The 12,320-nt window shown below is 35.3% G+C and overlaps 1 protein-coding gene across 1 annotated transcript in view; it reads right to left on the bottom strand.

Annotated features, from left to right (window-relative positions):
• VTI1A (vesicle transport through interaction with t-SNAREs 1A) overlaps positions 1 to 12,320 on the bottom strand; it is a 269,666-nt gene that overhangs the window by 198,051 nt on the left and 59,295 nt on the right. The gene's annotated exons all lie outside the window — the stretch shown is intronic.

The raw sequence follows: 12,320 nt of genomic DNA, 5'->3' as shown, positions 1-12,320 counted from the left end.
TGGGCTGCCCAGGGAGGTGGTGGAGTCCCCATCCCTGGAGGTGTTTAAGAGTCAGGTCGACTTAGCGCTGAGGGATCTGGTGTAGTTTGGGAACTGTCAGTGTGAGGTTAATGGTTGGACTGGATGATCTTCAAGGTCTTTTCCAACCTAGACAATTCTGTGATATGCCAAGCCCATACAGGTATTTTTGCAGCTAGATAATCCATTATAACAAATGGTCAATAACATAAGATTTCAAACTATGGAATTTACATATTAGATTTCTAAGGAATTATATTTGTGTGAAGAGATACTATCAAACTTACAGCACAAACAAGTCACAGTATTCTCATTACTGGCAAGCATTTAAAATGACTAAAGAGGAAACTACAAAACTTTAATAATATTCAACACATTTGCAGAACTTTACAATTTAAGAACTTCTTATCATTATGCAAATCATAAAATGTTATTTTATGAATGAAAAAGCTGTAACAGAAACATTGATAGTCCACAAATTGTACAGAACTAAAACTGTTAAACTCCAAACCTGTGTTGTAGATATGAGTGAAAGCAACAGGTCATCGTGTTTTTGCAACAGGACATTTCTTTGACTATTTAAGCAAGCAAAGATTCAACACAACAGGAGACAATATAAAGCTATGTCCAGTGTTAAGTCAATATTTCATCTGCTAATATAAAAATTTTACTTCACATTTCATAAATTTACAAGACAAATATTCAAACATTCATTTGCTACCAAAACATAGTAGTTCCCACACAGAATGTGTATATAATGGTGCAAGTGTGTAATGCGGAGCATTACAGATTCATAAAAGTTCTCATTTGTTATGAAAGGTCTGTTTTTAAAATATTACAAGAAATATGTTTATGCAGATAACTATCTATGTATCTAAGAGGAAAATGAAGTAAAATAGTAAGCATTGCTCTTTACAAACAATACAGAAATACACATTTGATGTAATTTAGAAGTGAAAATGTGCAATTAAATAACTGCAGCCAATCTCATTTTGAACCATTAGTTTAAATTACATTCTTAACAAAATACTCACTCTTCATACCCATTAAAACATGGGTAAACAATTTCCACCAAAGGGTAACCTTTCAAACTCAATGTTGTCCTTTCTGGGTAGTGAAGAGGATATGCCATTAACTCCATATACTTCTTTAAGGGCTGTGTAGCTTATGAAATACTTTTTTATTTGTTATGTGATTAATTTTTTAAAAAATTTTTAATTTGAAGCAACTTGCTTGGAAAAAGGAGGTTAAAGGCTAAAAGGAGGTTTTATTAGATGAATAAAACAACTTGAAAAAAAGTCTTCAACATGGGGAAAACAGTAAAGTTTATGCAAGCTTTTTTTTTTTTTCTTTTCCCATCATTTACAAATGATGAACTTATTCCATAAATTTGATATCATTTCCATTTCTGTGGGCCAGATTTTTAGAAGTATTTATAAGTATTTTCTCCAAAGATGGAATTAAGTGTCTACAATTACTTCAGAAAATGGTAAAGCATGTCTATAACCAACTATGGCCTTCTTCCATCTGATTTTGGTACCTTACCTGCCAATTAGTTCAGAAAAAGACAATGAATCCTAAGTGCAGCTCCACAACTTACTATATTTGATCCTGACTCCTGAATATTTTTACTGAATTAAATTTCATCCTGTCCCAGTTTTGTATGAACTGAAAACAGTAGATCAACTTGCTTGTTTTATACAATCAATCTACTTCTTAATTCACCAAGAACCAGTCAAAAAAAAGTATTTTTCTACATCAGCTGGGTTATTTATAATCTAAAATAATTAAGCACAATAAAGTGGAATGACAAAAATCAGGGACAGTGTTAAAATTAATATTTACTCTACTATAAATACTTACGGTAAATAATTTAGTATATGACATATTTATAAAAATTAAGTTTATGATAGAATTTTTTTGGTGTCAAATATTTTATGGTGTATGAAATAAAAATCCCTCCACTTGATTCATTAACATTTCAGCAAGACTCTCACTCACCATTTAAAACACATTTAAGAAAATATCATAGTCTCTAGACTGGATTTAAAATACATTCTCACCATAAAATTGAAAGCAGTTAATTTTTAAAAATTAAAATAATGAAACAAAATTAATGTGGTATCTACATTTCATTCTTAATGCTTCTCTGTTGGATATTTCACTACTGGAAAATATGTCACTACAGCAGCAAAATCACTTACATACAGAGTAAAGCAAATATAATCACTCATTTTCACAAAATTTCTCAAGATGGCATTCCAGACAACTATTGTCAAGTGCTAAGGCATTCGACACATGGAAAGCTTACAACACTCAGTTACAAAAATCACATTAATGCTTTCAAGACACACATAATAAAAACATAGAATTATTGCATCTCTGTGAGTAATGAAAAAAGCAAAAACTGAACAATCCACTTCATCTAACGGTTTTGCATGTTGCCTGTCAAGATCCTGCAAGAGCTAAACAGGAACCAAATCCCAAATACATGAACACTCCAAAATCATCACATTTATAGAGTCACGGAGGCCATAAAATATAGAAAAGTTCATCATAGTAGAGATCAGCCAAGCAGATGTAAGAGATTACCTCTGCACCATTGTTTATCTTTGCAAGATATGCAGTAAATTGTGAGATTTATTTCACAAAAATGCAAACTACAACAATTAGATACTCATGATACCTAGATTCAGACATCATTACACTGAGCTTGACCTCACTCATGGAAACAAGTTCTTATCTTGCAAACCCTTCTGGAAACGTACTAAGCAAAACAATTTCTCTCCCCCAGCATGCATGTGAATGCATGGGCACACACACACTTGCAATTCAATATGTAAATATTTATGCTCTGCCGATAACTGGGCATATTTACAACCATGAGCATTTATTACAATTGTGAAGATTAGGCTAAGAGTATAAAATCTCATATAAAATTTTACATTTACGTTTTTGGAGCTAGTGAAGTAATATAAGGTAAGTAGCAAATGGCAGAAAAACAACCACAATGTGCCAGACAGATGATGCTGGAAATTAGGAGCAAGAGAAGAGTCTGAAAAACATGGAAGGAACAAAAAAAAATCACAGAACCAGTGGAAGGACTCTCCATTAAACTAGATGAGTTAGTATGAAGAAAACAAAAAGGCGCTCTTAGCCAAGAGAAGATGTAGAGAAACGAGGACAGATGTGCCTAAGTGGCCTGTGATAGACTGATATCGTGAAACTGGTTTTCAAAGCCATGAACAACAACTTTGCGGGTCTACAGTTCCTTACAACAGCTGGTAGCCAATAACCAGCAGTAGTTTCTCAAAACAAGGATGTAACAGCTCAGAAAATTAGCATGCTAGTTCAGAAAGATGACTAGTACTGCAGATCAGCAGTTGAACTCGCTCTGACATGAAATCAAGCTAGACAGTAAACAGCTTCCTACATTGAACTCCTGACTCCTTCTATAAGAATGACAGTAATTTCAATTTTACAATGTATACATTTACACAGTAATCAAGTAAAATTCATATTATTAGGCCAAGATAAGCCTCGTTGTTCAAAAGCAAGACAGCACAAACAAATTCCAACTGAAAAACAACAAACTTCTCATTTAAAAAGAGAGATTTGGATGGCCAGTATTACTGGCAAAAATCAGAGGTTATGTCCTCACCTGACTCACATTACAAAAGCAGACATTTCAACTGCAACTGGACTAAGTTTCCTTAATGTTTAGTACTTATCAAATTTGCATGTTTGCACATGAACCAATTTGATAATCTTCTGGATTACAAATGTCAGTAATTACAGGAGAAAATATATTCTATAAGCAGGGTAGTAAAAATATAAAATAGTACAGTGTGACTTGAACTATATGAAGAACTATCTAGATAAGCAGCTCTTCAATCATTCCATACTGGGGTGAGAACAATGTTTTTGAGTCCTCTGCTTCTATGTGTCATTTCAGGACAGAAGTTTGGGCTTTTTTCCCCCCATACTTCTAAAAAAAAAAAAAATAAAAAAAAATTATTTCTGTAACTATAACTCTTCAGTCCTAAATTGTAAAAGGGTAGAATACTGCACTTGAAAGATGATCTACCATGAAAACCTTTTTGATATTGACTTTACCTAGAAAAGCATGTTCAATACAGATAAATTTTTTAATGTTAAACTTTGTTCTTTGGTGCAATTAGAGGAAAACACAGTTATGCCTGACAGAAAGTAGAGGTAGAAGGCTTCAAACAAGAAACATAAAAAAAAAAACCTAGGGTGAATTTTACTTTCTCAGGTCTAAGCTCATCAACTTTTCTTCTTGGTCTAAGTTGTAATACAAGGAGTCTTTGCCCAACAAGACCTCATGCTGTGCAAATTTAGTTATGCCCGGGTAGTGAAAAGGCTGTTAAAACCTTGAAAATCATTTTGTTTACTTAGGCACCCAAAACAGCAACTCATCAGACTCTGCTTTTTTCATTAAATATATCACTTGTCTTCTGTGAAGTCACCAAATGAAGTAATTAAATTAGCAGGGTATTAATATATTTGAAGGTCAAAAGGTGGACTTGTAATTCTATTCAGCTGAACTCTTTTAAAGATTTTAACAGACTGACTGTCATTGCCAAGCCAGTGGCACTTGGACTCAGTCTCACTTGGTGAAATTGCAGAAGTGGTTGTGGTATAGGATGGGAGCGAGAGGAAGAATAAAAAGTGTCTAGGGACAATACTTCAGGATTTGAATTTTACTATTTCAAGAATAAACAGCAGTTCTCAACTATATGAAACTTTTTGGACAAGTTCTCTACAACTCATTTTTCTCAGGGAGAATATGAAACCTGATCAGAGGGCTTCTCAGGTCAACACAAGTTGAACATTTCCTTCCTAAAGGCATGACTTCACATTTTTTGTCCACATATTGCAATGGGTTGTCTAGACAACCTATTTTAGATAAAATTCTGACATCTCTCACAGACACATGAGCATGGTGGCCAAGAGTGCTGTGCAAATGAGGAAAGAGAATATATATATGGAAAAAAGACAAACTGATGGCTTTTTCCATTACCCCTTCACCAAACCAAGGTAGTTTGGAGACTTTACTTGGACTGCTAGAAAAAACAGCTACTATTAATTCATCTTTTTATTTTTATCCTTATTCTTTTATTTGCCTTGCCTGTTCAGAACTGGACAACAAACTCTAAAATGTTATCACACGGGGGAAACCTTCCTGAGGCCAAATAATTTCAAAATTGAAAGAAGTAGGTAATGTAACTTCAAACCAAAAATTATAACCACATACCTTGAAATCTTCACATTTTTATTAGGACAACAACTCTTCAAAAGCTTGCTACGGATTTAGGAGTAAGTCGCAATGAATACCTTCATCAGTAAACACCATCTTACACCAGTAAATACGTTAGAGAAAGAGGGTCAGCACCAAAGAAAATTAGACTGAAATGATGTTTTCAGTGGTTCTGTAAGAGGTATTTCCTGTGGAACAGTCTATACAGTAGAGGTAGTCCAATATAATGCTTGTAAAATAATGTTTTAAAAGTTATCTTCAGAGATCAGTTTATAATTCATGTATTAATATTATTCACAGGTATTCTATGACAAGTGCAAAGTATTTGTGAAAACATATATAGATTTTAGCCTGTATGATTATTTGTCCGGAATGCACATGGGAGGTACTTAAGCATAAAGTTTCTGATATCTGAAACAAAATGTTTCCATCAATCTAGCACTGAATAAAAATCCACAATTTGAAAAACTGTTTCTATTACGTATAATAAAGTATCTTTAAGAAGTTCTTGCACTGCTTTGCTCATCCAAAAATTAGTCTTAAACAAACTTACTTCAACTGGATGCCTGTTCCTAACAAGACTAAAGTTGAGTTGTCCCATGGTGTGGAATAATGAATTCCTGCACATTAGTGAACATTAAAATAACCTGGGATTTCTTCCAGAACAGGGGACAAAATGGCCAAATTTGGATCAGTTTTTTTCCTACTATACCTTAGTAAATCTGTACTACTGAACAGATTTGACATTCCTTATTTGCTGTATTAATGGCATAATCCCAAACCTACTGAGGTGAAAGATAAGCATTCATTTTATTGGAATTCCAGCTGAAAGGTGCTGAGTACCCAAAAGATAAGCTTTTAATAGAAATGGTCTTACAATACTGCACAGCTTGTGAAAAACTCTACAAAACAAGTTTTTCTCATCTCTTCAAAAAAAGTAGTTGGAAAAGTATTTTTGGGGCACTCTGAAACAGTTAGACACCTGTACTTAAATAATGAAATTTCACCATTTCCTTCCATTATGGTAAGCAACTTATGTATTTGTAAATATATTAATACATTCAAAATCTCTATATCCTGCATTTGAGACAACACACACAAATGCGAAGGGCCGCTGAGCAGAGCGAACAGACTTTGCACATTACTAGACGAGGTTAGGTGGGTTACTGGGTAAACTTTTCATGACTAACACGCAGGGCCCATACTGCTGTTGAATCAAATCTGTAAGAGGAAACACATTGCTAAGGAAAATGGGGATGGTGCCAGAATTTGAATAAATATGCGTACAAGTATCTGGATAGGGACAAAGTATTAAAGAGGAATCTAGAGCTAGAATTAGGAAGGTCAGAGCTGGGAAGGCTGGTGAGAGGGAGAGAAGGAGGAGGGGAAGGCCAGGAGGGAGGAGGTGGCAGATGTGCAGGTGGAGGGAGCAGCTCGGTGATTGCACAAGCAACGAATCAGCAAGCAATATTCAAACTGAAGGTGTAATAAGCACTTTGCTGGTATCAACAACTACACTGTAAAAACTAAAAAATGGAATCTAAGTAGTTTGGTCTCTCCATGCCCTCCTGATGCTGCTTCTGCCTGTTTGTTATCAGGCAGCAGCACTATCCAAACATGTTTCCCTGCCATGACCGTGCAGCTGGGATACTCCTGAGGCCTGACATCCTCAGAAACAAAAATCTCTCCCTATTTTTTCCTCCTCCCCACTTTAAAGCCTGGACTATGAAGAAGGGCAGAGGCCTTAGAGATGTAGGAATGCAATATGCCTCTTCAAAATGAATTTCTGAAACAATAAACAGATTTTAATAGAAATCAGCCAGCAAAGAAAAAAATTATATATGAAACATGAAATACCATTGCTAGCAGAAGAAACAGGGATCATGAAAAAGCTTTCTCTGATGGTGACTGGAAACTGCATAAAAACTCATTTCACTGTAGAAACTTTGGATTAAGATTTCAGTAGAAAGATGTTCTGGCATATCAAAGAAACACCTGAGGAGGAGATATTGGTATATGCTCCAGAACTCAGAAGCCCTCTTTCTCTAATGAAAGGTTTTACATACACTATTCACATATACATGTATGAATAATTCACTAGAGATGAAACAGGTGGATATTAAGTGTAAATATCTGGGACAGGAATAGACTTTTTTTTTTTTTTTATTTAATGCAAGGGGCACTAGAAGCAAGGTCTTGATTTTCAAAACTTGGTTTCCATTTCCATGCTCTTAGTTATTTGGAGCTCACATGTAATTGGAATATGCATTCACCTGAAGACAGAACAGAGGTGTGAAGGTCTAAGTGATATTAAATAATGCAAGCAAATTACTAAGTATACAAAATTACAACACAAAAAAGCAACACCCTTTCTACTAGTCTAACGTAGCCCTACATGTATGGACATTAGGGTTTGTTATGTTGTTAAATTAACACTGGATGTTAGAGCCACTAAATTTTTTTCTAAGCTGAGCAAAGACTTTTTAGTTTGATCATAGCAATGCTTTCTATATTGTCTATCTGAAAATCCAACCTCCAGCTCTTGCAACTGTAATGGAATGGAATCAGTTTAGTGGATATACTTATTTTAATTTTTATGTTTTCACATATTTTGTATCAGCTCTGGTGTTCATCTTATTTATGACACCTGAACAGCAGAACCACCCCATGAAATACAGGGGGAAAAGGTCCTTCAGGGCAGGTGCTAGGGGTGCATGCCACATCTGGGGCATGCTGCTGTGGGCAATGTACTAGTACCTCAAATTCCATTACTCACATCTGGCAAAACACCTACTGGAGCTGTTTTAAAATAGCTTCCTATTCACACTAAATTCACTGAATTTGAAGACTCCTGCCTTCAGAAGCCCTCTGCAAACATTTCTTAACATACCTTCACTGATCCGTTCACCATACTTTCAGTCAATTCTGCATCCAGATATGATAATAACAACTATTATTTCATAAAGAAACAAACACTCCTCTTTGTCTAATGAGATTTTCATTTGCTCTCCACCTAGAAGGCTGCCAATACTTTGAAGTGGGTCTGACCATCTGCCTGTCAGTTAGGCTACCACTGCATTTATATATTTATGGCTCAGTCCAGAAAGGGAGGTTTGACTGTAGTTTGTTACAACAGGTGATAGACACTGAGATTTGCTTGGATCCCTTAGTACTGAGAATTATTCATGTCACACAAGGGTGGGAAATAAGTTGTTGTGTCTCTTGTTCAGAGATATTTCTCCTTTAACTGTTTCAGATTTACATGTTCCTGGGATTCCCGAAGACTAAGAAGGAATTAGAAAAAACATCTTAAGCAACCTAAAGTTGAGATTCAGAAGGATTTTCTGTAAATGAAACAAGAGAGTTTTTCTTCCTTTGATTTCTATTCTTTAAAACACCATGTTTACATATTACAAAAACAGAAGCCAAGACAAAATTTTAAGAGTTGGTGCAAAGAATAGATCTATTACCCACAAACTAAAAACTCTTCTAGTAGCACAGATATTTCAGAGAGATCAGAGCCACAGCATAATATCCAATATTCATCACTCATAGAGGCAAACTCAACACTTCTCAAATTACATGTACTGGAAGCTATAGAAATATCTATGGTTCATGAAGGAAAAAAACCTAAATACCTGCAATGTAGTTTTGCCATGAAAGAATTCAATGGTTGGATTTCTCTCTTACATTGTCATGAAACAAGGTGAAGTCTATATTATGTAAACACCAGGATTTTTTTTTTTTTTGTCCTAGAAAGCATCTGGCAGTTGAGAAGAACTTACTGAAAGCAATTCAACTACAGATTACAATGATCCTCTAGACCATCTAGCAAGATTTGCTCTACCTCTCCTTGACAGTGTTTAACATTCGCATGAGAATTTTATTTCCAAATATGAACGAAGTATTTTGAACTATTCCTCATTCAAAATACTCCTGTCTAAGCAAACATATCTAAGACTCAACAAAGCAGGAGATACCTTACAACACAATACTCTGCAGGAAAAATAAGGGAGTTCTAGAATTCAATCTGATGCTTTGCATCAAATCCAAGCATGGGGAAAGGAATTAGGAAATCTCCCCTTCCAAATCAGGAAGGATTTTGTGATTAATCAGGATTAATTCAATGGACTCTCCTTTTGACTGAAACCAGCAATATTCATGCATTTTTAAAATCTTTCTCATATTCTGAGGCTATACCGTCAGACTAAACAATCTGAAATTAAGAATACTGAACTCTAGCATCATAAGTAATAAGTGGTGTTGGAAATGCCTCCTTATTAGTGTGTAAAACTTTCTTGTCTTTTCCTTATTAGCAAAGAAGATGACAACATAAAACTAGAAAAACAACAACAAGAAATATTTTTAAAACAGTATTTTGATTTTAAAAAAAAGCAGTTGAGTGCACTTTGCAGTGTTATCAGCCGTTATTAAAACTTCCCCTACTTGGTACAAACAATGGAGACCTTCAAGATTCAAAGAGCCCATGGTTTCCCTGTACATCCTGAAAGATTTCCATCATGTGTGTTAGTGCCATAAAACTCAGGCAATTAAAGCACAAATGCTCTGGTGAACTTACTTGTCTACCAAATCAGCTTCTCAAATGTCTCTTTAACTTGCAACATATCCCTATGAATATTCAGAATAACGTTCTTTACAGTAGGCCTTGAGTACTACAGAACTGGTTACCAGATACTAAAGGCTTTCCTTAGTCCTTCAGGAGGCTTCTGCATAGATTTAAGCATCCTCAGTATCAACAAATGATAGCCAACAAATTATGAAAGCCTGACAGTCAGTGTTGGATTGTGTCTTAGAGATGGTGACATAAGTGGCATCCTATTCAGACAGTACTGACGCCCATGAATCAATGGCACCGCTCAAAGAAGGAAGTCAGACCTTCCAACAGATCTCAGCTTGTAAGAACAACTGTACATAAGATGAAAGAGCTTATCAATTTAGAGATGCAAACAGGAAAAAAGCTTCCAATTTATCATGCTAAGTTTGAGGAATGGTAATGTGAAATTGCATTAAATTAGTTATGTGATGTCAGATTAATCCTTAGATGATCACAGGGGCAGGTTAAAATAGTATATGTATTTTTGCTGATTAAGGTAATAAGAAAGACCCAAATGTGCCTTATTTTAGAGGTGAAAATCATCCAGCTTCATTACAATAAGCAACATACATATTCATAATTGTGAAAAGACACCACATAAATTGAATAGATACTTAAGAGTTGTCACCTCTACCTCATCCCCTCACAGAATGGCTGTGGTGGGAAGGGACCTCCTGAGATCATCTAGTCAGACATCTTCCACAAGAAGGTTCACCTAAAGCCAGGACCATGCCCACCTGGATTTTGAATATCTGCACAGGTAGAGACTCCACAATTGCTCTGGGCTATCTATTTCAGTGTTTGACCATTCCCACCATAAAAAATTATTTTCTTGTCTTCTGGTGGAATTTCACAGGTTTTAATTTGTGCCCATTACCTCTTGTCCTGTCATTGGGCATTACTGAGAACAGTTTGGCTCCCTCTTCTTCATTTCATCCCATCAGCTATTTATATACATTGATAAGCTCCCTCTGAGCATTCCCTTTTCCAGGTTGAACAGTGTCAGCTTTCTCAGCTTCCCCTCACATAAAAGGTGCTTCAGGCCCTTAATGCTCTTCATGGCCCTTTGCTGGACTCACTCCAGTAAGTCAACATCTTTCTTGTACCTTGGAGCCCAGACCTGGAAACAGCACTCCAGATGTGGCCTCACCAGTGCTGTGTAGAGAAGATCTTTATGCAACAAAAGTCATAATCAAGGCAAGACAGTGTCTGAGGAATCCACTCAATGAAGAAACTCCAAAATGGAACATCTTATGTTTTTATGACACCTCAACACAGAATGTTCATACAATAACTCCAAAAGCAAATTATTTCATTGCACTGAATTAATCTGAATTCACACATACCTAGAATCATCATGATCTATGGCAGGAACTAAATATAATTAATCTGTTTCTATAAAAATCTTCAGAAAAAATCTACATTACAATGAAGTTAATAGTTCCAAAGTCATCATCTCCAAATTATTTAATATTAGTATGTCATATAATTTCTATACACTACAAGTCTTCATGGACTTTAGGGGACAAGAACTAATATATATCTATAACTGCTCAAGGTGAAAAGTAAAGATGGACACAAAGATGGGGTGAGTTAGTGTGACTAAGAACTCAATGCAGTTTCACCTGGTTTTGATACTGAAACACACCCTTTCCACATAAGTATACATTTGTACTCCAACCATACTCCTCAGAGGTCACCACGGAGATATGCAATGGAAGTTAACATGATCATCATCTCTATAAAACAAATTCCACATGGAGCAAAAAAGGATATACCTCTTCGCCAAAAGCATCACTCTGAATTTTTATATAGTTTCTTTGTGAAAGTTCCAGGCTCAGCTAAAGCAGATCAGGGACCATTTTTGACCAGTTTAAAATAGTCCTTCTTAAAAAAAAAGTTATGACCATTGATAGAACAGACCTAAAAATCTGCAGGAAAGCAAACTTAATTGCTATCATATGTCCATCTCTACTAATACGTCATCCTCTAGCATGAGAATTAATTCTCCTTGTCCCCTACAAAATCTGCTCTGTGTTACATACATACATTTCATTATTGTGCACAGAACTAAGCCTGGAATAATTAAAATGCGGGCACTTTAGTAATGGCATCCACTTAAAATAACCGTATTTAACTCTACAATGGTCCAACTTAATTTACCTCTTAAATAAGGCTTGAATTCTACAGAGATATTGGACTATATCAATTAATTGGGACACCGCAGAAAATTACTTCACTGTTCAAACATACATTTTCTGAAACTTTCTGTAACTTTGTGCAAGCTTTATTTAGGGGGATTAGACTTTGGAGGCTTAACTATTGTTGTTTTAATAAAAATCCACTATAAATTGTTATAACTTATTAAAAACATTTTGAAAATACCAACTGAAAAGTTGTAGGCAA

This window comes from Athene cunicularia (assembly GCF_003259725.1).
Source record: "Athene cunicularia isolate RWA chromosome 6 unlocalized genomic scaffold, athCun1 chr6_part1, whole genome shotgun sequence".
In the NCBI taxonomy this organism is placed as follows: Eukaryota; Metazoa; Chordata; class Aves; order Strigiformes; family Strigidae; genus Athene; species Athene cunicularia.
Note: the sequence above shows the minus strand (reverse complement) of the source record. Positions and strands in the feature narration are given on the sequence as shown.